Source organism: Cryptomeria japonica, chromosome 3 (assembly GCF_030272615.1).
Source record: "Cryptomeria japonica chromosome 3, Sugi_1.0, whole genome shotgun sequence".
NCBI lineage: Eukaryota > Viridiplantae > Streptophyta > Pinopsida > Cupressales > Cupressaceae > Cryptomeria > Cryptomeria japonica.
In genome coordinates this window covers 895,818,526-895,845,103 of record NC_081407.1, presented here as the reverse complement: position 1 = coordinate 895,845,103, position 26,578 = coordinate 895,818,526, and the positions used below count along the sequence as shown (strand labels likewise).

General features: G+C 37.3%; 1 protein-coding gene across 8 annotated transcripts in view; it reads right to left on the bottom strand.

Moving 5' to 3' along the window:
- LOC131059716 (uncharacterized) overlaps positions 1-13,078 on the bottom strand; it is a 74,739-nt gene extending 61,661 nt beyond the window's left edge. For 3 of the 8 annotated variants that reach the window (XM_057992733.2, XM_057992730.2, XM_057992735.2), the window contains exon 1: positions 12,654-12,962. The gene's annotated coding sequence lies outside the window, so the exon portion shown is untranslated. Of the gene's footprint in view, positions 1-12,149; positions 12,473-12,653; positions 12,965-13,051 lie in introns of those variants that run through there. The other 5 variants (XM_057992734.2, XM_057992737.2, XM_057992736.2 and 2 more) reach the window with 5 other exon arrangements.
- Between the last annotated feature and the right edge of the window lie 13,500 nt (positions 13,079-26,578).

Genomic DNA, 26,578 nt, shown 5'->3' with positions numbered 1-26,578 from the left:
CTTTGAAGACTAATGGAGGCGTAATTCATCCAAGGGAGGACTATAACCTAGGCCTTGTCCATCAAAGTCTAGTTTTCTTTCATCATTGTCAAGTTTTTTTATGTACTCAAGAGAAGGTATGGGAATCATTTTGATATTCTTCGTCAAGGCTTGTTTTAATTTCATAGCAATTTTTGAAAAGGTCTAAGACTTGAGAGTTTGATTTTGTTGATTAATTAATTAGGAAATGAAGAATTCTAGATTTATCATGAAATTTCCTAATCAATATCTTGAATCTTCCCTTTGGAGAGTCTTAATTTCTACGTTTTAAGATATAATGCTTAAAGACTAATTTTGGAATTTTTTTGTAGGCATCAAATGGCGGCCCAGAGTCGGAAGATCTATTACTTGGCAGACTCTCATCAAAGAAAATCAAGCCAGATCAAGGACGGTCTCCTCCAAGAAGATCAAGCAATCATTAAGGGCGACCTTCTCCATCTATCCTCCAATCCAGCATTCCAAGGCGAGGTACATCATCATCCTGCACATCAAAGACAAAATAAGGTCAGAGCAAGGGTTCGTTGAAGAAGCAGATAGTTTCAGAAGAGTTAATTAAAGCTAGCTTCTCAGCAACATCAAATTGGCATCGACCAAGTGTCAGACGAGGTGGCATCCCAGTCATCACTTCTTCAGTCGGTTTGGTCCACCTCAGCATGTCCAGATTCAATGTACCTAACTCATGAGAGGTGGCACAAACTTCTATGTACCTACCCCAACTATCCATTGGTCGAATTTTCCAGAGAAGACATGTGTCCAATTAATACAATTATTTCATTGGTCAGAATTGAGTTTGTTGTAACAAACCCTAATTAGGGTTTTCATTGTAGAATCTTGGCCATTGATCTCAGATTGATCTTAGCTATTGAATTGTATTAAGGGCACTATATAAGCTCCGACTCTTCATTTGTAAAGGCTAATAGAGAATAGAAAGTAGGGAGTGAATAGTTAGAATAGTGAATTAGTCAGTTAATAGTATAGCAATTAGAGTAGAGTAGAGAGAGAAGGCAAGGATTGTTGCCAAGATGTTGTTGTAAAAGACTTGTAAAAACTTCATTGAAGAAATGGTGAAATTTATGGGTTGATTCAACAATTTGCATGGTCCCTATACTTCTCATATTTGATTTCATGTTATTAGATGAGTGGAAGAAATGTGTTTGATTGATGGTGAAATTCGTATATCCATACTACTAGCAGTTTGTTGATTGCAGACTTGCCTTGTGTAGTCAACTGGAATCATTCAGCTTAAGCTTAACTTCAATTGTCGCTTCTTCATTGATATGCATCAACCTGATGGTGTCTATGTCTGTAGTGATGATCTGAACATCATAAAGCTTTCCTTCGAAGATCGCACTAACCTTGTGGAGATGGTCCTGGGATGTCAAAACAAGACTTAGTTAGAATTTCATCAAAGATCATTCATTGCTCCTACATTCTTAGTATCAGAATTAGATCCTTTCCTCGCCCTCGTCCTTTTTCCTTTTTTTAAATCTAAGCCAGTAAAATCTTGTGTTCCAGCAATATTCAAAGCAAATCAGACGTTTAGGTCGACAAGTGTAAGTCCCCTTGTGATTCCAGCAAAATCACATCATACCACAGAGAGCTTATCCACATGTAGAGATCCTACAACAAAGAACCTTGAAGTCATCCCGATTGATCCTTTTCGCGACATCTTCAGCATTCGAAGACTTTATTCAAGAGAGGATAAGGTACCTTTAGGTATTTTATTCTGTGTTTGGTCATGTACAAAAAACACATCAACACCACCTTGGGCGGACTTTGGTGGTGTCTCATCTTGGGCGGACCTTGGTGGTGTCCCCAACTTGGGCGGACTTCTATCATCTCTCCCACCTTGGGCAGACTTTCGAGACACCTCCTCATGGCTCTCTAACCTATGGCGGAGTTTTAGACTTGGCTTCTCATCACTTGGCATGCTTGGGCAGACTTTAGGCTACACTCCCACCTTGAGCGGACTTTGGAGACACCTCCTAGGGCGGACTTTAGGCATCCCTCCTCTTGGGCGGACTTAAAGCATCTCTCCCATCTTGGTGGAGTTTTGGTCTACCTCCCAACATGGCGGACTTTTAGACATCTCCAACATGGGCAGACTTCTAGACCTTTGCTCTTCAAGGCGGACTTTTGGAGGCTCTAAAGAGGGCGAGCTATATATGAAATATAACATTTAAGTATAAGTGGTTCTTATACTTTAAGTTATATTTCATATATATTGTCAGGATGTTTGAGAGTGGTTTCGGGCCTCTAGGACTAATAATGCAAAATCTAGTTTTTGGAAGATTCTCCAATTTTCCAGACTTAGTCAAATTTCAGGACCAGGATGACATTCCAGACTTAGCCAAATTTCAGGACATTTGAGGATCAGGATGATTTTTCGTTGGAGGCTCTAAAGAGGGCGAACTATATATGAAATATAACATTTAAGTATAAGTGGTTCTTATACTTTAAGTTATATTTCATATATATTGTCAGGATGTTTGAGAGTGGTTTCGGGCCTCTAGGACTAATAATGCAAAATCTAGTTTTTGGAAGATTCTCCAATTTTCCAGACTTAGTCAAATTTCAGGACCAAGATGACATTCCAGACTTAGCCAAATTTCAAGACATTTGAGGATTAGGATGATTTTTCAAGCTGATTATCCTTTGAAGGTGCCATGACCCCTTAAAATATAGGAACTTAGCTTTTTGGGTCAAAACTTGAAAAATTTGGATCGCGGTCGAAGCAGGTCAGTGGTACAAGCATAAACCCTAGGTTTGCATCCCGAAAAAGCAAAAAACCTAAAATCTAGGGATTTAGCTTTTTTAGGTCAAAACTTGGAATTTTCGAGTTCCGGTCGAAGTTGGTCAGTGGTACAAGTGTAAACCCTAGGTTTGCATCCCGAAAAAGTAAAAAGCCTAAAATCTAGGGATTTAGCTTTTTTAGGTCAAAACTTGGAATTTTCGAGTTCCGGTCGAAGCTAGTCAGTGGTACAAGTGTCCCTAGGTTTGCATCCTGAAAAAGCAAAAAGCCTAAAATCTAGGGATTTAGCTTTTTTAGGTCAAAACTTGGAATTTTCGAGTTCCGATCAAAGCTGGTCAATGGTACAAGTGTAAATCCTAGGTTTGCATCCCGAAAAAGCAAAAAGCCTAAAATCTAGGGATTTAGCTTTTTTAGGTCAAAACTTGGAATTTTCGAGTTCCGATCAAAGCTGGTCAGTGGTACAAGTGTAAACCCTAGGTTTGCATCTCGAAAAAGCAAAAAGCAGACATCCCTAAAAAATAGGAAAAACTTTCTAAAAATAGCCATACCGGGGATCGGGCTGAAAATGCCACAAACGAAAATTCCTAAAAAATAGGAAAAAGCAAAAAAGCAAAAAAGCAAACTTTCTAAAAATAGAAAGTTGTCCAAATTCGTCCAAATCAATTGCGATCTTCGTCCTTTGGCCTCTCTAAGCACTCTGGTGTTGTTCACACTTCGAAATCACATAACTTGCAAAAACTAACTTTCAATCGTCAGGGCTGAAATGCTCTGAACTGGACAAGGATTGGTGAAACTGCAACCAAAGGTCATAGGACACTAACAAAAACCCTAGAAAGCAAGAAAAGAGAGGGTCCCCATTTGCAATGGGGCGATGTGTGAAAAAGGTCACAACGGGCAGCAACAACATGCTTCAACCTTGATCATGAATTAGCTGAGGCATCCACCAATCAGCTGCTTGTCTTCAGATGAATCTGCAAAATCAGACTTTGCTACAGACATCCTCAGTCTTTATGTTATTTTTCATTAAAGGTTTACAATCCATTATTCTAAATATCAAAAGTATACTTGACTTGGAATAATTTGGTTAGATCCTTGATATATTTCTAATCCTAGAAGACAATAAATTTAGATCCTTGCACTAATTATTCCTTATATTCCAATGATGAGAATAGAGTTAAATCATCACATCAAAAACCAAAATACTTTAAGAAAGGAAGTTAGAACTTTACAAAACCCTAGACTTAACAAATGATTGTCAATTCTTTAAATACTAAGTCTTTATTGAAGATAGGACTCCCTCTTAATCCTTAATCAAATAAGAATCAATAAAGGAACCAGAAATAATATAACACTGAAGATGCTACTTGCTTTTCTCTTACTTTCACCTTCTGCAAGGTGAATTTTCAGAAAACCTTCATCTTTAACCCCGAGAGGCTGAGATACAACCTAGTTCCCATCTAAATAACCATGCCTAAAAGGATCCTTATATTATTCAAGCAAGCAAAATACATAAGCCAAATCATCTTTCAAACTGAACAACTGAAATTGAGATTTCTTAGAAACCCAATCACAAGATATAGTATGACTACATACATATGATTGATAAATATCAAGTAAAACAGAATCTTCATACTTTGTTGAACAAGATCCTAATTATATTCAGCTTTGGTGGAAGTAGAAGAAGTTAATGAGTAAAATGCTTACCTCAGCCTGAAGAGATCTCAATGCTAATCACAGAAGGAGACCACTGACTTGATCGTCTTTTACTCTTCCTACATATGCTATTTACAACAATACATTCTAACTTCTACTATGTAGGAAAGAACATCATCATAACCAATTAATTGAAAGCAACCTGTCATGCAGTTATTTTAACAGATAACTGACACATAATAAAACTGCATTTGTCACAACATTTAATGACATGAGCTTGAATGCAACAGGGATGATATAAGGATGGTAACTTGGGATAACACAGGCACAAACTTGCTTGTAGACCTACAAGGATAAACACCTAACACAGGGAACCTCAAAACATGATTGGCCCAACACGGGTTGATTCAAAGAGAATATCATTTTCCTTTCACACAACCCAACAAGGGTTTTTACAAAACTAAGTGAGCACAAACCCATAACAAGCAAATATTGATAATGAAACCCTTATTATTACAACTTGACAAAGAAACCCCATATAAACAAATTGACAAAGTTATTCAACAGGAATACTTAACCTTCAATTATCATAAAGTCTCTCATCACAAAGTTAATAAAGAATTAAGAAAAATACACCTGTTGATGTTTAGATATCACTGACACTGGAACCGAAAGCTTCCCCAGAAGAAACTATCTTTGTAGTCTATCTTCAAAAGGCCATAATTCGCAATCTCCTCTTGATGTGCCTTAGCACAGTCAGCTAGGGTTTGAAGATTGGTGGGAATACAACTGATTTTGTTAGCAATACAAAATAGTAGTTGCATGTCTAGTAGCAAAATAAATCTACCATACCATCAAAGATTCAATCATTGTTAAAATTGGATTGGATCACATCAAGGGTTAAGAATCATGAAATATATACCAATCTAGGGTTTAGACCAATTCTGAAAATCAACAACTCTGAAGGTCTGAATAAGGTAATAACTCCACAGTATACACTTTGCATTCCAGAGATCTGAAAATCTGGAAGGAGAAATATCAGTTACTTCCTTCTTTGATTCTTCACTCAAATCTCGACAATCTTTAATGAATTAAAGAATGACTCCTTGATGAGGACCCAATGATGCCCTCTAACTTCACCCCTGTCATTATCTTAATAAAAGACGAACAACAACCTGAAGGTAAAAGCTTACTGAAATCTGAGGGTTAGTAAAACCTTAGCTCTGATACCATGTTAAATTGTGCCCTAGATCAGTAATCAAATTTGTAACATTTAATCATGCCCTAGTTTATTAATCAGATTTGTAATTTAGTAAACTATAATCAAGTAAATTCAAGAATGAAACAAGGAACCAAGAGACAAACACAAATACCCTGGGAAAACATCCAAAAAGGAAAAACCCAGCATTAAAGACCCACAGGTCAGATTATGTATTCACTCTTATTGCACAAATACAATACTTAGCTTGCTTTTCTGAATCTGATCTTTAGATATCAGATCTGCCCTTTTTGCATGCTTCAAGACTGCACCAAAATGCCCTATATCCTCTTGAATAAGTTCACCCAATCCTTGGACAAATTCGCACAACCTTCTTTGGTGATTTCGCACCTCTTGTTTGCAGAGCTAATTCGCTGATTTCATGGATAACTGAATTGTATTTGCATTTGCAAATTAACCTTTATTTATATGAGTCCTTAGCCTTTATTAAATCCAAGTCGGCCTCCCTCTTTTGGCACCAATTTATTTATTGTGGCATGGAGTATTTAGGGTGGCGTGGAGGTATAGGGCTGGGCTCAACTTGGGGGCACATTACCCCTTTAGGATAGGACCCAGTCCTATATGGGTTCGGATGTTGCCTTAAGGCAATCCGAACCCATTTTTACCTAGTTACAAACAACACCATCTGCTTTCATGTTGATTAGTTTGAATGGAGGAATTTGTTGAATGCATTTGTGTGGAATCCGTTTAGTTCATACCACTAGCCTCTTGCTGATTGTAAGTGTGCCTTGTGTGGTCAACTGGAATGATATGAGCTTAACTTCGAATTGTCATACATCCATTGTTTATGCATTAACTTGAATGGTGATCAATGTTTGATGGTAATGATTTGAGTATCTTTGAATTATCCCTTAGAATATTGCACTGAGCTTGTGTCAAATTGTTCAAGTTGATGGTGAGACCTCGCCAAGTAGTATTCCATCGAATCATTCACCCTTCTCTTGCATTCTTAGGTTTAGAATAGACTCTCTAAACCCAATGCCTTTTGCTCTTTCTTTATTCTCCAAGCAAAGAGTTAGGATCTAAGTTCTAGCGATTCAAGCATTCAACAATTCAACGTAAGTCCCTTTGTGATTCCAGCATAATCACATCAAACCAACAAGCTAATCCACACGTCGTGACCCGACATACAAGAACCTTGGAGTTGTCTCAAGTGATCCTTATGTGAATCTTTAGCATTTGAGTAACTTTGTTCAAGAGAGTATAAGATACTTTTGGGTATTTTATTTTGTGTTTGCATGTGCATGAAAAACACATCAACAGGAACCTTATAGCTAATTATGTTATCAAATTTTGTTCTGCAATCATAACACTTATTTTGTAATGGGTTCACTGTACTTGACTAAAAATTTGATGCCTACCAAGAATTTTTTACCTATGTTCTGTTAAAGTTTCCAAGAAGGAGATGTCCGGGGACAGTAGGACATGTTTTTAGGATAATTGGGATGTAAGGTCTTTTTAAAGGGACAGCAAGCGACAACAATTAAAACCGGTTGTGAGGGGGAAGGAAATTTCAACTATTCATATATAAATATAAGATATTCATCATATCCACATTGGATTGCAAGTATCCTAGAGCGGACCCAATCTGCCCCATGTTGTCTATTGCAGTAATGCAAGTTCCCAGCCCACAGGTTGCTGCAAGAAAAAAGATCCATGAATCCAAGCTCATCAAAAGAACTTCCATTATTATGTGATCCTCACCTCTCTAAGGCAACAACTATGATGGTTTCAAATCGCCATGGCCTAGTGGTTTAGAATTTCATAGCAGCAAAAATTGTTTGGGCAAAAAATTGGCAAACCAAAAGTTTAAGATTTTTTGAAAAAAGATGGGAAAAAATGTAAAAAATCATAGAATAAGAGACAAAAACCTACTTTTTAAAAAAAATTAAGGGCATTTCCATAGCATGGAGATATAGAAAGCAAATAAAATAGAGATTTTAACCCACGAATTGTAGAAAATAGATTTTTGTTGTTTATATTCATATCATTCATGTTTTGAACTTTATCATGTACAAAAAGACCAAACATAGGCAAAAGTTCACTTAACTTTTTAAGAGGGCAGGCACCAAATAGTAGTCTAAGCCTAAGATCAATTATTAGCTATGTCTGTAAAGTAACTGAAATTAAAAATTTATCAGACAGTGATCCAACTACCGTTGGGAAATTAGTTCTTAACATTTTGGCTTCTTGGAAGAATCTCCTAAACAAGTTTTAAACTAATCCATATTTTTCTTTCTGCGCAAGTTGTTTTTCTAGGCCTGATTTTAGGGGAAGAAAAAAAATGCAGCAACATGGAGGCAAGGGTGGAGACTCTTTGTATAGTGGAGCCATCTTAAATAGATCAATGAAGAAAACTTTTTTCATTCCTTGTCTAAGAAGGTTAAAATGATTATGGGGCAACATGAAATTGGAAAAATGATTGTGTAGCCTTATTGGAATCTAATGTGAATTTAAAATTCTTTGAAGTATCATAAAATGCATTTCTTTCTAAAAAAATGATAACAGCAGCAATTCAACTAAATACATGGACGGTAATGCCCAAAGAGTAGATTTTATGAGTTATTGGAAAACTTGAAGAACCTACTTGCTGAGGATGCTACTTAGGAGGTTTCATCTTTGCAGCTCCATGCTTTCTTGAGTCCTTCCCTCACAAGACTATTTTACATTGCTCTTGTGATTTAGGATTTAACTATTTCACCCCATTGATTGATTTCATATTTATTTATTCTGAATCCTTAGTTACTGTTTTCCCTTTACCATTGTACTTCTCTGTTAAAACTGTGTCTACATTTTGAACCCCATGGACATGATTTTGGCTGTTAAATTATGATCACAAAAAGGCAAAAATGTACACGCAAAAAAGCAAGTTTTCAAATTAAAATTAAGAATTATAATAACCCTGGCAAAGATATATTCCCTTTAAAAAGTAGTAATGAAGACCATTATTTACTCTATATATTGTTTTTACTGACAGAAATTACCTTATCCACTTTGGTTCCATATAGTGTCATCAAATGCTTCCATTATACCATTTTGTAGGCAGTTTGCTAGTAGGGTGATTGTGAGGTAAGTTGCTGAAAGAGTAGCTATTATTAAATAAAGAAAGAGAGGAAAATAAAGGAAAGGCTTACCTTTAAGAAAGAAAGGCAGTGGTTAATCTCATTGATCCAAACATTTCCCTTTTGGATCAAAAGTAAATATGAAACTGAGTCTAAGAAGATAGGGAAGGCTGAAGCAAGAAAGTTAAGTAATTTTTGTAAGCCCTACAAAGAGTAACAAATATTTTTTTGTTACCCTCTCTTACTATGTATTTCTAATGATGTGTCATGTGTCTTGTTAATCTATTTCTAGTGAAGCTCCAATCTGAAACCTGCCAATATAGTGAGAGTAAAAACTTAACATATGATTGGAGGCTGTCCCCGCAGCACAACGGCAGTTGCGAAGCCCTGTTGTTTGGGAGATCCTTGGTTTGAGTCCCTGCAGGTTCACGTGTTCCTGGCTGGTGATGTGACGTGTGTACGGTCTGCAGTCCATGGTGCTAGTCAAAGGGGTGTTAATGCCCGATAACTTTGCAGACTCGGTGGCAGTCGGTACGAGGTGTTAAGGCCTCGACTTTGGTTGCAGGCAGAGCAGCGATTGGAGAGATAAGGAGACTTTACAGAGAGATAAGGTGGCCCAAGCTTCGCGGATGGAGAGATAAGGTGGTGCCACGATTGTTGGAGTGATAAGGGGTTCTTGCTCGTGGGCGACAATGTGGAGAGATAAGCCGCAAGAGTCAAATCTAGGAGGTGTTAATGCCTCAGTAATGTAACCACGGGGATGGGATCCCCCAATGTGATCCCACTGGTTCAAAGCTCCAGTCAAAAGCGTAAGAGACCAAATTACCGATCAAAAATAAATAAAATTTAACATATGATTTCTTGAAACTTGGAATCTTCAATTTTTTAAAATAGAGCTATGTGCTCTTGTAAACAGAAAAGGCCAGCTAAATAGACGTTTAAATCTGGAATTGATATGTAGATGCTAATTAGGAGGGTAGAAAATGGTATGGTCAACCTCTAACTCTGTTGTAATCTAGCAAATGTGAAACTAGCAATAAATAAAATTTGATTTTGTTTCTCTGAACTATAAAGTAGACCTTTGTAAAAAATCAAAGACTTAAAATATCAAATGGCACAACTCTAGGAAGTCAAACAAATCAATACAAAACTTTTATTGACATCACTATAGCATTTGCAAACAGTGTATAGAGTGACAATTAAATCTTAGTTATCTTTTTTCAACATACTTGTTTGCTAGGCCTTCGATAACTTCTACTGTTGTATCTACAATCCGTCACAATTTTGCTGCTGGAAGACATCGAACTAAATACATTGCAATTTCGCTATTGGAAGGCATCACACAACCACCTTTTATCACTTTTGGGGGGCATTTCAAGGTTTTGTGGGTTGTGGGAAACGGACACAATTTTTTGCCAGATTAATTGTGATTTTCAATGAGATTTTTGCAGTTTAATCGTGATTTTCAATGAGATTTTTGCAGTTTAACCGTGATTTAAATTGTTATAAATCATTGACTTCAAGTCAACGATTTTTACTATAAATCAGGGAAAAAATCATGGAGATGTCTAATTTTTTGGAAATCACGAATAATCAGGATTTTTTTCCAGAATTTTGCTTCTATGGTTTAGAATCTTTAGATACTCCATATGAAATATCAGGCCCTCAACCAATACCATCTTTATGCTTGGAATCAAAGCCTGGTACACATCCAATTTCGGAGGAGTTGATCTTATTCATATGAGGATCAGAAAATGGTGTTGTGACTTAATACCCCCTTTCAGAATTAATTCCTTTCCCACGTGTTGCCATAAGTTAATAAATTAATTCAAAATTTGTCTTTTTAACATGGTGTAAGCTCAAGCCTTCCATTTGCTGTTTTACGAACACAACTACCAATGTCAAGGGCAGAAAGATTATGATGATGATTATAAATGTCAAAAATCATGTCCAGAAACTGAGCAACTTGAACCAGATGCTCAAGCAAACTGCCTTTTCATTCTTATTTTTGTGTTGCTTTTTTTTATTTTTATGACTTTTCCTTGGCTGGGGCAGAGGGGATGGCCCTGCTATTTCCTTGAAGTTTTGAAAACATTTCCGCAAGTTTTTCTTATAGGGAGCAGCCCCAAGGACAGGTCCTAGTCATCCCATATCCCCAAAACAGTGACAGTACAAGGATTGCTGGAATTTCCCAGGGGATGCATGATCATGGAACATAGCTTTCTATGCACTATATTTGGCATGATAATAATTGCAGTTTTTTCTATGTTTTTCTGAATACTTGGCATTATTCAGTTTCCCGTATTTTTCTATTTTAAACCTGTGTAATTGAATTTCAATTACATTTTCAGTTTACCATGTAAATGTAATGCTGTTATGGTAAGAACTTCAGAGACTGCTTCCACCTAAATTTCTTATTTCCCATCAACAAAGACTCATTCAAAAAACATTTACCATTTTGAGCACTCAGTCTCAAATCTATATACATCATATTAATCTTTTTGCACTCACCCTTTAATAGGTTCTGCCTATTTCATTTCACTGTCTCGCCATTTCACCGTGCATCATTGGAAACTCAAAGTTACAAACTCACAATGAGTCCAAATTAACATCAACAATTTCATGAAGAGAAATCTTTTGAATCTGAAACTTCTTGGTCGGTAAATATACCAGAGAGCTGTGCTTGAGAAAGCTTGCCACCATGACTACATCAGCACAACTAAGAATCTTTGTCAACATTGAACCCTGCCAGCCCAACAATACAATTGATCCAACGGTGAACATTAAATTATCAACGGTTTTCTAGTGAACGAGTCATAATATCCATAATGATCCTATAAATGTTTATGAATCAGGGTAGTGCGCCAAGACCTAGTAAAGAATCTTCGACTTATCTGACAAGGACTGCCCCACCAGCAAGAACATTACCAAAAGCAAGTACCAACATACCAAACTCGTATGTATATTTAATGGTTCTTGGGGAAATTTTTTGCAAAATCTTTTTACTGTGCTGCATTAAAATACTAAAAAGACCCCAAAAACCCCATTGCAAAGATTTTCTAAACAATAAAATAGTGTTGAGACCTTTTAAATCCTTGGTACGCTTTTGAATCAAAATCCTTGTAAATTTACGGTATATTCTTCATCCAAAGTGCTTCAATTGGCAGAAAGGATGTATTTGAGTAATTTTTGTGCATTGAAATAATGAAATCTATAACTAGCTGCTAGTTTCATTCAGTAGATCCTTTTGCAAATCCTTGAGAGGCTTTTAATTTCTTTGGTTGTTCATGTTTAAAAACATCTGGTGAGATTCTGTGCCAATTATTTCTTAGTTTGTTATAAACACAGATCAGTTTGAATTTACCTCATGATTGTTGCCCGGCAACCTGGCCATATATCCTCTGGAATTGACGATTACCTTAGTGTGGAAGAGAAGGATATGAACCTGAATCGCGCTACTGAAAACGTTCCCATTGCCAAGCATCATGCTACTAGAAATGACGCATTACCATAAACCACAAGCCCGTAGAGATTACTTTAATTAATTAAGATTTTTCCACTTTTTAATAAACGAACTTTTAAGGGTTTCAGAAATAATTCTACTGCTTGACTGCATAGAAGAACATTTTCGATGGTTCCTCCAATTCCAGAGATGTGAATACAATCCCAGAACCAAAACTCTAGATATACTTGTTGACAAAAGCATCTTAGGGCGGCATCTTATAATGAAAATTTAAATAATGAAAACCCATAATCAATAGCTTCTTGGGTTTGCACTTTTCTCCTAGTTACGAGAAAGTTTAAGTATCGATCTCTAAAATGAGTCTTTTAAATAAAATGTGAAAAGATACGAGCAAATTAATCTGACCTCTGTCTCAGAGCTCCAGACTGCGGTATGCGTACGAATTAGAGCAGAACCAGAAACGATTTCATCTGTGAAAATTATGCGGTTAAAATTTAAACGTTAATTGCTTTTATTATGTGCAACGGAAACTAAGCTGCACTCGCGGGTTCAATTCTTTCCAGGAGAGTAGAGTTTAATCATCGATGTGAGCATGCCAAACACGGGCAACGGTGAAATTAAAATTTTGAATTTATTTTGAACTTGAAGCGGGAATAAATTTCGTCCGCAAGATCGATGTCACTGAGGATTCCTCGCGTGATCATTATTTAATCTTTCAGCTATCTAGGGGAATGAATGAATGTTTTTTTAATAACTTCTACAAGGCCGAAACAGTCTATGGGATTCATATATAGCTAGCAAACCTTCTGAAGTCAAAAACAAATCCAGATTGAAAAATTGTTGGGCCTCTTTCTCCTTCTGCAACTTAGTTCTTTTGTCGTGTATTTTGATTAGGAAATCTACAATTCTTGTTATCTTTTCCTCGACAAATAGATTACTCATAGGGGAAAGTAGCTAGTAGTGGACATAGTTAAGTTCGCGCATCTTAAGCTCTTAAACGATTCATCCGATTTCGACGATTTTTTTTTGTTCTCTTCATAAGCCACTTACCTGCTTAGAGCTATTGATGTGGCTTGTGGGCATGGATGACGCATTCTGTGGATTCGATTATATGTCAAAGGGTTAAAAAACGGTCATTTCAAAGTGTCGACCAAAACATGACTCTTATGACCGTAATAGTGGTTCACTAAACACCCCATAAAAATTTAAACCAATTGCAAAATGAAATAACGCCTAATTATAAGTGTCTATGTGCATGGGCCCGCTAGACATGTTAACATTAAAGCTAGGAGTGTGGGGTGATATCAAGTCCCATTTAATTCTAACCCTTGCCCACGTAGACGTGTATGTTGTCAGGCATAAGCAGGAGTCATTGAACCCTAAAATCATAACATGAACATTAGAATTGCCCTTCTTCCTCCGCGAACAAGCCTCCAAGTAGCGTTTGCAAGCATGGTTCTAGGTAGCGTCTACCACTCTATTCATCCTGCATGTTTGTGTGTTCAATAATTTCAGTTTGAGAATAATTATATGTCCTCGTGCGTTCGATTTTACTGTGAAAAAAATATTGTATGCCCTCATGGGTTCAATTTTACTGTGAAATAATTAGTATATGCCCTCATGGGTTCAATTTTAATGTGAAAAAATTATTGTATGCCCTTGTACGTTCAATTTTATTGTGAAATAAGTAGTGTATGCCCTCATGGGTTCGATTTTACTGTGAAATAATTACTATAAGCCCTCATGGGTTTGATTTTACTGTGAAAATATTATTGTATGCCCTCATGTGTTTGATTTTACTGTGAATAATTAATGTATGCCCTCATGGGTTTGATTTGACTGTGAAATAATTAGTATATGCCCTCATGGGTTCGATTTTACTGTAAAAAAATAACGGTATGCCCTCATACGTTTGATTTTACTGTCAAATAATTAGTGTATGCCCTCATGGGTTCGATTTTACTATGAAATAATTACTATATGCTCTCATGGGTTCGATTTTACTATGAAAAAATTATTGTATGCTTTTGTGTGTTCGATTTTATTGTGAAATAATTAGTGTATGCCCTCGGGTTCAATTTTACTGTGAAATAATTATTGTATGCCCTTGTGGGTTCAATTTCACTGTGAAATAATTACTATATACCCTCATGGGTTCCATTTTACTGTGAAATAATTACTATATGCTCTCATGGGTTTGATTTTATTGTGATAAAATTATTGTATGCCCTCCTGGGTTCGCTTTCCATGTTCTTCATTTCCATATTCTTTTGATTTCATAACACACACCTGTATACAGATGTATATACATTTATACCTCTGTATACACATGTATAACTCTGTGAAATAAATATTGTATGCGCTCGTGGGTTTGATTTTACTATATGCTTCCAAGTAGCATCCACCACTATATTCTTTCTGCATGTTTGTATTTTCAATGATTTCAGTTTGAGGATAATGTCAAATATTTGTTCTATGACATCGAGGGTTTAATTCTACTATGAACTAACTTTGAAATGATCTTTGTATGCCCTCGTAGGTTTGATTTTACTATGAAATATTTATCTGTATACTCCTGCATACATTTGTATACACCACTAACTTGTATACACCTATATATATGATACCCAAAACTGGAGAAAAGAGATGTTTTTAGGGATCAATTACTGTATGCCCTTGAGGTTTTGATTGTACTTTGAAATAATGGATGTATGTCATTTGTATACATATACACGTGTTTTTAAGGCTCAATGACACATGCTTATGCACGACAACCTACACTTGTACATGGTCGAGGGTGGGAATTAAAGGGGAATTGATATATCAAGTCACCCAACACTCCTAACTTTAATGTTAACATTTCTAGCAAGCCCATGCACATGGACACTTATAATTATGTGTTATTTCATTTTGCAATTGGATTTTTAATTTTTTTTTATGTTTTAGTGACACACACACACACGCACGCACGTGTATATATATATATATATATATATATATATATATATATATATATATATATATATATATATATATACGTGTGTGTGTGTGTACATATATGTACATATACGTATATGTATACATGCACACACACACACACACACACACACACACACACATGCATAGGGTTTCAGTATATTGTCAAATAATTATATGTATGGCATCAAAGGTTTCAGGTTGGTACACTATTTTCAATCATGCAGTCATAAAATTTATACTATTTTCAACATTCCTTAAATGTATATCACCATTTCGATATTTTTTATCATGTAGTCATACAAATTATACTATTTTTAGCATTCTTTGAATATTATCCATACTATTTCCACCATTCTTTACATATTATTGTGGTTCAAATGTATAAACACCAGTTGTTTTTTAATCATATCATAATTTATTTTGTATCACTTGCTTTTATTATGTATCAATGGTTTATAATCAGCCAATTGAGTAATATGTATATATATATTTATGTGTCTATATATATACATATGTGTCCATAGACATATGTATATGTATACATGTACATGTACATGTACATGTATATATACATGTGTGTGTGTGTGTGTGTGTGTGTGTGTGTGTGTGTGTGTGTGTGTGTGTCAATTTGAAATTACCACATTGTAAACCTTGTGGGCATTTGTAACAACTAGTGTCAAGCTCCCCAATAAACAAAAAAAAATGTTTCAAATAAAATATAAAACTGTATTCATCATAAAATCGTAGAAATCAAACATAATTTGCAAATGAAGTGAGAGATTGTTTCCCACTGTAGATACCTAAAATTGTCTAGTCTAATTAAATAAATATCTTTATTTATTTAATTATTTTAGCCTAATTCTTCTATTAATTAAATAAATCTTTATTTGTTTAATTAATTCATTTATCCTTTTATAGCCTTATTTTCTCATTTAAATAAATACATTTATTTATTTAAATTATCCTTTTTTTAAATTAAATAAATATCTTATTTATTTAATTGATCCCACCTCCTCTATTAATTAAATGAATCTTTATTTATTTAATTAATTCATTAGCCTTTTCCACCTATGACACATGTTATTCATCTCTTAATTCATACATTACCTACCCTCTCATTATTTTCTTATTTTCTCTACCTACCCTCTAATCATAGCTGACCATTTATCTTTTACACCTCTCAATCTTATCCCTCCATTTCTTATAGTCTCTTCTATATAAGGAGATGCTTCCTTCATTATCAACCCTAACTACTTGATCAATTGACTACTCGACTACATTACGCTTTCGAACTTGCATATGCAATCAAGCCTACTTACAACCACATTTCCGTTCTTTGTCGAGCTCTTGTGCACATAAAATTTGAGAGCAAATATATCAAGCAAGATTAATGGAGATAGGAAGAATGGAGATTCAAAACCCTATTGGACATGTGATGGTATAATCTTTGTGATTTCATTTGATTTGCATTGTCTTAGGTAATCTTCATATGTTATGGTGGGTCTTTGTTGTTGTTAGGCTAGGGTTTTGTGGTTGAATTCATTTAGTCTTTCAACATTGTTGTTATCCATTTTCACCATATACATTTTGGCATGCCCGATGGGACGCTTGTCCCTTTTGCATTTAACATCTTTGTTGCAGATTTTGTGTTTTGAAGTTGCAGATTTGACATTTCCGACAACATTTTGATATTTTCGCGTTTGTGCACTTTCGGATCACGTTTTCGATTTTCTGTCGCGTCTGTGACATCTGGAACTGCGTCTGTGCCCATGACAATATTTTATTTTGCAGATTTCAGGAATCGCATCTGTGTTCCCTAGGCGTGTCTGTGAGGTCTTCAGTCGCGTCTACGTTAGGAAGTCGCGTCTGCGTTCGTGTCAGATCTAGGTGTGTTTGTGTGTTCTTACAGTGTCTGTGTCTAGGGTAACCACGTTTGTGTTCGGTTGTGGCATTTTTAGTTTCTTTGATTCGGTTTTTGGTCATTTAAGTTTCAGATCTGGTTTATTTTGAGCTAACCTTTTCAGATCTAGCTAACAAAATTGGTGTTGTTTGTCTTGAAAGCAAAAATCGTTTTGTCGAAGGCCCTTATTTTCACAAAGTCTTTTGGGTTTAAAATTTACCTAACTTGTGTATTTGCAGGAAGGGGTGATTATTTCAAACAATCCAAACTACTAACAAATCTTTGTTGCAGGACCTTGGCAAGGGTTTTTGGATTTTTATTGTGTGCCTTGTTTTCATAGACTAGCAAACACTTCAATTGGTGCACTAAAATTGAACCATTGTCTTTTGTGTCTTGAGCAATAGGCTCTTTTTGTTTAATCTTTAGAGGGCCTATCTCCCCATGTGGTCATTAGGACTACTAGTGAGGAGAGAACGACCCAAGTGGTAGCAAAAGAAAAGCCATCTTCTTCCAAACCACTATAAATAATTGTATTCATGGTGAAAACTATGAATAACGTGTGTTGATTAGTTCATACCGACACTATGTCTCCCCATAAACCCGTTTGATCAAATTTATTTGATCATTTGTAGGGCATAACCCCTACTGGCTGGGAGCCTTATGTATTTACAGAGCTGAAAGTGTCGCATGTATGGTCACACGAGCGGATGCCCTTACTAGTACCTTTTTGTTTTAGAATCCCAAATCCTTCTAGTTGTTGGGGCAGGAGGTCGGACCTCTAGTAGCGGCCCACACACATACGGTTCTTAGTAGAGATACAAAGTTCGTCACAAGGAGTTTTTGTGGGGACTGATGCTTGGCTGCCTCGAGAAGTGAGTGCCAAGGGTGGAGCCAGTGGGGTCAAGCATCTAAGTATCCGCTCTGAATAGCGTAGCCTTGGGGGTAAAACCCCATGTGGGATCAACAACTATTGTCTTGGCCAGCCATAAGAATTGTGCTTGTCTTATTTTGAACATTCAAACATTCAAGACCAAACAACAAAACATTGTGTCTTTTGTGTCTTCAAGTGTATGCAAAATAATTTTACATCAAACAACACACTTTTCTTTGAGTCATTTTTGTCTAGACACTTGCAAACATTGAGTCTTCATCAACATTGTGTCCTCTTGTCACGGAAATACAGTCAAAATTTCAGATTGGGTCACAACAAAAACTTCACAGATAGGAAAAATTGCACAAAGTTTGTAGAAGCACGTATGTGTCTGACATAATAGCATATGTGTCGTATAACCGCGTTTGTGAAGGGCATAAACGCATCTATGTTCTCAGAATCAACATTGCATTTACAAAATCTCAGACTTGCGTCTGTGTTAAACAGAACCATGTCTATGTCAGAAAATCGCGTTTGTGCAGTATACAGACACGTCTGTGTTCAGAATTGAAAAAACTTTTACAGTCCAGCAAACAAACACAATCAGTTTCGTACTTATTGAGCTTCCTAGGTTATCTCTTCAGGTTTTCATCTAGCATTCAACCTCTCTTTGGGTCTTACAGAGTTCATCATTGCTTTACGCCTTACATTACATTCCCATTTATCTAAACTTGAGTCAAAAGGTCACTTGCTTGTCCTCATCATACTTTGCCAACATACTACATACATCAACACTTTGCTAAGTGGTCCCTCATCAAAGTCTCTCACCTTTAGGTCTCATTTAGTCTTACTTAGAGTCAAGGTCAACTTACCTCACCAAGAGAAACTATCCTCTCTTTGGAAGCCACACCTACTCTACTACATACATACTTGGTCTTACACTTTGGACATTGCAAGTAAACCTCATATTCATTTACATTCCATCCAACTCTTGGTCTTCCATACTCTTTGCCATTTTCATCTAGTCTCACACATCTTGGTCAATACCTAGTTCATGGTTGAAACCCGTTCCCAAAAATCTAGGAGAGAAGCTAAAGAGGCTCAAGAGTCCGCAAACATGAGTTCCTATGAGTACGACAATGATATCTTTTTCAATTCTGATCATACAACATTACCTGACATGGATGCCTATAGAAACATTCCAAATGTTGAGAACATGGACACTACAAACAACAATGATACACACAATGACAATATGGACAACTTTTCTGTACAATAAGCATAAGTGGAAGACACCATTATGAATCCTCATTTTAATCGATTGGTTGAGGAAATAATGAGGAGAGATAGACAATAATTCCTACAAGTGATGGCACAAAGTGGAGCCAAGATCCCTCATGATTTTGACATGTCTCAAATAATGGAACATCGACCTTTGCAACAAACTCACTCCACCATGGATCAAAGGAGGCCTAATAGTGGAGGCAATAGAGGATCACATATGGTGCCTGAATCACCATCATCTTTGTTTCAAAAACTAGAGGTCCCACATACACATGGTCAAGCATATGATACTCACCTTCGCAGACCATTATGGAAGTCTTATGTAGAACAATATGCTCAACCACATACCAATGCTAAGGATCAACCACCAAAGCAACTGGATATTCAAAGGCATGCTCAAAATTTGGACACAAGGAAACCCCGCGTCAAATTTGGGGGCAACACACTAGAACACACTCATGACATGCCTGTAGAGTATGGTATACATGGACAAAGCGGATATTCCATTCCTCATCATGACTCTATACCAAGTGGTCCATATGCGCAACATCACTATAGACCTCCTCCATATGAACATGTGTATGATCAATATCATCCATATATGCAACATGCTCCTCCTCCAATTGGTGCCTCAAGCATGGGGTATGGTCCAAGAAGTCGATCTCCACCTCAGAACAATTTGGAGCAACAAATCAGGGACTTGCAAAAGAAAATGGAGGACATAAATACACCAAAGCCAACATACACAATGAGAGACATATGTCCTTATCCATTTGACAAGAGCATTCCAATGCCTCCTTTTCCTACACACTTTGTGACACCTAAGTTTGATAAGTATAGAGGAAAAGGGGATCCTAAGGCACACATAAGACAGTTTTTCACAGCTTGTATCGAGGTAGCTTCAGAAGAGACATATTTGATGAGATTATTCCCACAAAGCCTAGGTGATCAAGCTATGGAATGGTTCTCTCAACTCCCACTTGGAATTAAGTCATGGGGTGACTTAGCAGAGGCATTTATCCAACATTTCTCATACAACATAGAGACAGACATATCAGTCACTACCTTGTGCAACACCAAGCAAAAAGAGGGAGACTCTTTTGCATCATTTTTACAAAGATGGAGAAATCTAGCCAGCGGATGCTCTTGTGAAATTCCACAAAAACAAATGGTAGAGATGTTCACCCAAAATGTTAACAAAGACATTGGCTATGATCTAAGGAAAGCTTGTTTGTCCACCTTCAAGGATGTCATTGAAAAAGGCTTAGTGACAGAAAAGGTCCTAATTGAACAAGGAGTCATTAAGATATTCAAGGAAAATAAAGATGACTTTAAAGGAAAAGACAAGCCAAGATTTTGGAATAAAAACAAGAACACAGTCAATGATGGTGTTGTTGATGCCAATACAGTGCGACCCAAAATCGTTTTTTCAGGATCAAGCTCTACAAACAATCAGGTGAATACTCAAACAACTTCTAGATCATGAAGGAAGTACACCCCATTGGGGGAACCACTTGAGTTAGTTTTCAAGAAGCTAGTGGCAAACAAAATAATCACAATTCTAGATTTTCTGCCATATGAGCCAAAGGTCAAACCAAATTGGTGGAATGATGATGAATATTGTGAATTCCATAAAAGCAAGGGTCATAAAACAGGAAATTGCCATCGACTGAAGAACATCATACAAGATCTTATTGATAGAGGTGACATTGAGATTGAAGGGTACTCATCCAATCAAGAACATGAAATGTTTAAGGAACCATTCCCAAAATATGATAATGGAAAAGCTACAGCCACAGATGATCAAACCAACTATACAAGAGCATCCTATAACTATTTTTCAACTATCAATCACATCTCGATGGACAATTATGTCTCTACCATTATCATCAAGGACAAAACCCCTAAGAATTCTACCCAGAGACCCAAGATCATTCTGAAAGGTGTTGGATCTTCTTCCGAACCTACCTCTGAATGTCATGTTACAACCCGTCGAGGCAAATTCACTTTGCAAGGCGCTCCAGCTAAAAACACCGCTTCCTCATCAACCAAGCCTGAATACGACCTTGTAGAACAATTAGGGAAGACACCTGCACTTATCTCCATCCTTGAGCTCTTACGCATATCCCCCACACATAAAGCCATTCTTGACAAAATCTTGAGAGACGCTATTGTTCCTACTGATTTGAACATGGACCAGTTTCAAGCCATGGTGGGATACCTTTCCATTCCACAATCTCTTACATTCACAGAAGCCGATGACGCCTCCGTAAGTCAACCGCACAATGCACCATTACACATTGAAGCCTTCATACACAAACATAGAATAAAACGAGTCCTGATAGATGGAGGAGCAGGTCTGAACATTTGTACATTCAACACTATTAAACAATTGGGATATTCTGATAAAGCTGTGAATTCTACAAACAAAATTACCATCAAAGCATATGATGACGAAGAGCGTTCATCCAAAGGCACAGTCACCTTACCTCTCAGAGTTGGGCCAGTTACAAAGGATGTGGTTTGTCAAGTACTAGATCTTGATCTCACATACAACATATTGCTAGGACGTCCTTGGATTCATGAAATGAGGGCAGTCCCATCTACATATCACCAATGCATCGAGTTTCCTCACAATGGAGTTGAAATAACAATTAATGGAGATCCTAATCCATTCATATATTGCAATAACTTGAGACCAAAAACCGAGATCTATCATTCCCAGTAATCGCGAAGCTGTTCTTTCTTCTGCATACATTGATCCTGAGTCATTAAAACCGTCGACATCAAAACAAGGTGAACTTAAGGGCAAATTCCAGGACAAGGGCATGGGTGAATACACTTTGAATCAAACCATGTACTTACAACAAGTCATGAATTCACCAAAATAATATGGAAGACCACGGCCTAATAAGCAGGTATCTATCATTATACTCAAATGGGACCCTACTATCTTTCAAAGATGGGGTGAACTGGAAGAGGAAGACTTATACAAAATGCTCTACAAAGACCTTGAAAATGATACACAAGATCACATCAGTATACCATGTGAGAAGTATGGTAAAGGGTTCAAGATTCTACAAAAATTTGGGTATGATGGCAAAAGCCCTCTTGGGTTAAGAAAGGAAGGCATCATTGAACCTTTACAACCTGAATTGACATTCAAAAAGGAATGCTCGAAGGGACTTGGTTTCATGACTTCCAAGGTCCACACTCAAAAGATAGAAGAAGCATTACAAATCAAAGCTGCCGAAATTCAACAAGAAAATCGCTATTCCATAGACTCCAATGAATGGGAATGGGGTTCAAACAAATCCTCTAGTGACTATGAGCTCACCGAGACATTCAGAGAACCAAGTGAACCAACAAAAGAAGAGGAATTTAATAGGAAATTCAAAGTTGGTCAAGAAACAACCCCAGAGGAACCCATACAGTCTTCGCTTCTAGGTCCTGGGTTGAAATCACATAGAATGAGAACACCTATCTTGGAATGCGCTACTAGTGATGATAATCTGGATTCGTTCACGATCGAGACTAATGAAGAGAGTGCCAACGATGACCTCGATAACTACCTCGACATACCTGAATATAACTGCATCCTCACTCTTAACCCCGCTAACTTTGAGGACATCAAAGGCCTTCCCCTTGTTCACCACCAACTCATTGACTGGGACCATGAAGGACCTGCACAGTTTGACACATTCCAAAATGATGAAGCTTTTATTGACTATCTTGGCATACGAGATGATCTTGCCCCTGGAGACCATAAAGCGGGATACACTATAGAACTCAATAGCGTGGCATATTTCGGTGAGGGTGTCGGGCCTTCTAGTCACAAAAATGTAAAAATAAAAACAAATCAAGGGTCTTATGGCGAAAACCACATCGTGGCGCTGTCTGACCCCAAAAAAGTAAAAAGAAAGGACGTATCTGAGGGCGAAAACCTCTCTGAGGCACTCGAAGATGGAAGGCTCGACATTCTTCCAGCATCATATGAGGAAAAGTCATCCATGTTGGTAGAGGAGACTATCAAAACAAACATTGGCATCGAAGAAGTTCCACACAACATATTCCTGGCTCAATCTTTGACAGAGTCAGAAAGGTCAAGATTCATAAGTTTCTTCATGGAACGACAAATCAACTTTTCATGGTCATACGCTAATATGCTTGGATTGGATCCAAATTTGGTAATGCACCATTTGACAGTTAAATCAGGGGCAAAACCAGTAAAACAGAAATTAAGAAAGATGCATCCACAAGTGGCATTACTAGTCAAAGCAGAACTTGAGAAATTATTGGATGTCGGATTCATACGCCCAATTGATTATCTTGAATGGATCTCCAACTTAGTGCCTGTTAGTAAACCAGATCGTACCATCAGAATATGTACAGATTTCAGAGACATCAACAAAGCTTGTCCTAAGGATGATTTTCCATTACCAAATATTGACTTGATCGTCGATCTCACAGTAGGTCATGCGATATTATCTTCGATGGATGGATTCTCTGGTTACAATTAAATAAAAATTGCATCCGAGGATTAGCACAAAACGGCATTTACTTGTCCTTGGGGAACCTTCTGTTGGAATGTCATGCCCTTTGGGCTAAAAAATGTAGGCGCTACATATCAAAGAGCCATGACTACTATCTTTCATGATCTCATGCACGGAACTGTGGAAGATTATGTTGACGACCTCTTAGGTAAATCAATAGATAGAGATACACATTTGGACATACTTTTGGTCATCTTTGATCGGTTGGAAAAATATAAAGTAAGATTAAACCCCAAGAAATATGTCTTTGGAGTAACCTCTGGGAAGCTCCTGGGATTCATTGTGTCAAAAAGAGGAATTGAAGCCAATCCAACAAAAGTCAAGGCCATCCTAGAGATGCAACCACCACGAAACATCAGTCGGCTTCAATCTTTGCAAGGGAGACTCCAGTCCATACGAAGATTCATAGCACAACTTGCAGATAAATGTAATCCCTTTCAGCACTTGCTACATAAAAACGTCAAATTCAAATGGGATGATAACTGTCAACAGGCTTTCCAGACACTCAAAGATTATCTTCTGAATTCGCCAGTTTTGATGCCACCACTTCCAAATCAGCCTTTATTACTATATGTATCAGTTACTTCAACAGCACTGGGGGCACTCTTAGCACAACAAGTCGCTGAGGGCAAAGAAAAGGGAGTATACTATATCAGTCGTACATTGGTGGGATATGAGCCAAACTACACACCAATTGAGCGTGCATGTCTCGTTGTGGTCTTTGCTTCGCAGAAATTACGACATTACATACTAACTCATAAAACTAAGTTAGTCGCAAGGATCGATCCATTGAAATACCTTCTGAATAAAGCAACACTTACTGGGCGACTAGCCAAATGGGTAATGATCCTGAGTGAATTCGACATCGAGTATGTGGACAGAAAAACAATAAAAGGACAAGCTATCGCAGATCAGTTAGAAGATGCCCCCATGATAGATGACGTTCCTCTAATTTCAGAATTTCCAGACGAAGCCATCTTAACAGTGTCACAGGCAAAGCCATGGCAACTACACTTTGACAGCTCATACACACAACATGGGGCAGGAGCTGGCATCCTCTTCATAACTCCTCAAGGGGATTATATACCAAAATCATATAGATTATCATTTCGCTGCACTAATAACGTAGCAGAATATGAGGCATTAACAACTGGATTATGGATTGTAATTCAGTGGAAGATCCAGGAACTTCATGTTTTTGGGGACTCTCAACTTGTAATTCGTCAAGCAACTGATGATTACCAAACAAAGGATGAGAAATTAATGCCTTACAAAAAAATGGTGGATGACTTGAAACAACATTTCACAAAGATAGACTTTGAGCAGATACCAAGAGAGCAGAATCAAGCCGCAGATGCCATGGCTACAATTGCTTCACTGATCGATCTACCTCCGAATGAGACCCGCTATGAGTTCTTGGTGGATAACCTTTTGGTTCCTTCATATGAAATCACTCCTACTGAGATAATATGTGTTGTCGGTCCTGAGTCCCAGTTATATGGTTCCATTTTCACATACCTTCGTGATAATATCCTTCCTCCTGACCTATCCAATAACCAATGTCGCACTTTCATTCGCCAATCTTCTCGATATGTCATTTTAGCTGATATCCTATACCGTCGAGGTCTAGATGGCACTCTTCTTAGATGTTTAGAAAGAGATGAAGCTCAGATTATGTTACGTGAAGTACATGAAGGGATATGTGGTCCACATTCAAGTGGTCCTACCTTAGCCAAGAAACTCATCAGGACTGGATATTACTGGCCCAATATGGAAAAAGACTCATATCAGTTTGTCAAGAAATGTAAGCAGTGTCAACTTCATGGAGACCTCATTCATGCGCCAACGCAAGAACTTCAACCAATTGCAACTCCTTGGCCCTTATGTCAGTGGGGACTCGATCTCATAGGCAAGATTCACCCTCCATCCTCCAGTGGTCATAAATTCATTATCACTGCCACAGAGTATTTCACAAAATGGATCGAAGTCGTGCCTCTCATACAAGTCACTGGAAAACAAATTGCTACATTCATTCTCAACTATATCATTTGTCGATATGGTATTCCTGTTTCCATTATCACCAATAACGAGCGTCCCTTCAAAAATCAGGATGTTCGTGAACTCTGTGATCGCTTCCATATTTCTCATCGTTTCTCCACACCATATTAACCCCAAGGTAACGGTCAAGTTGAGGTGTCTAATAAAACAATCTTCAAAATCTTAAAAAAGACAGTCGATGATGCTGGCCGTAATTGGCATATCCAACTTAATCCTGCACTTTGGGCTTACCGCATAAGTGTCCGCACACCTACAGGAGCTACACCCTATTCACTTGTCTACGACGCTGAAGCTATCTTGCCTATTGAGGTCGAGCTACCCTCTTTATGAGTCTCTTTGCAATACATTATCAGTGATGAAGACTATAGGGTCTCTCGCTTACAAGAACTTGAACTATTGGATGAACGAAGACAAACTGCTTTTAATCATCTCAAGGCTTATCAACAACGAATGAGTTGCAGCTACAATCACAAAGTCAAGCCTCGCACATTTGAGGTAGGTGATTTGGTTCTCAGAGAAAACCCAAAAAATCAGCAAGACGGAGAGAAGAAGGGCAAGTTCGAACCAAACGGGCTTGGTCCTTACATCATTACAGCAGCATATGGATATGGGGCATATCAACTCTCAACCACAGAGGGTGAACATTTAGAGGATCCTATCAACGACATGCACCTTCGCAGGTTTT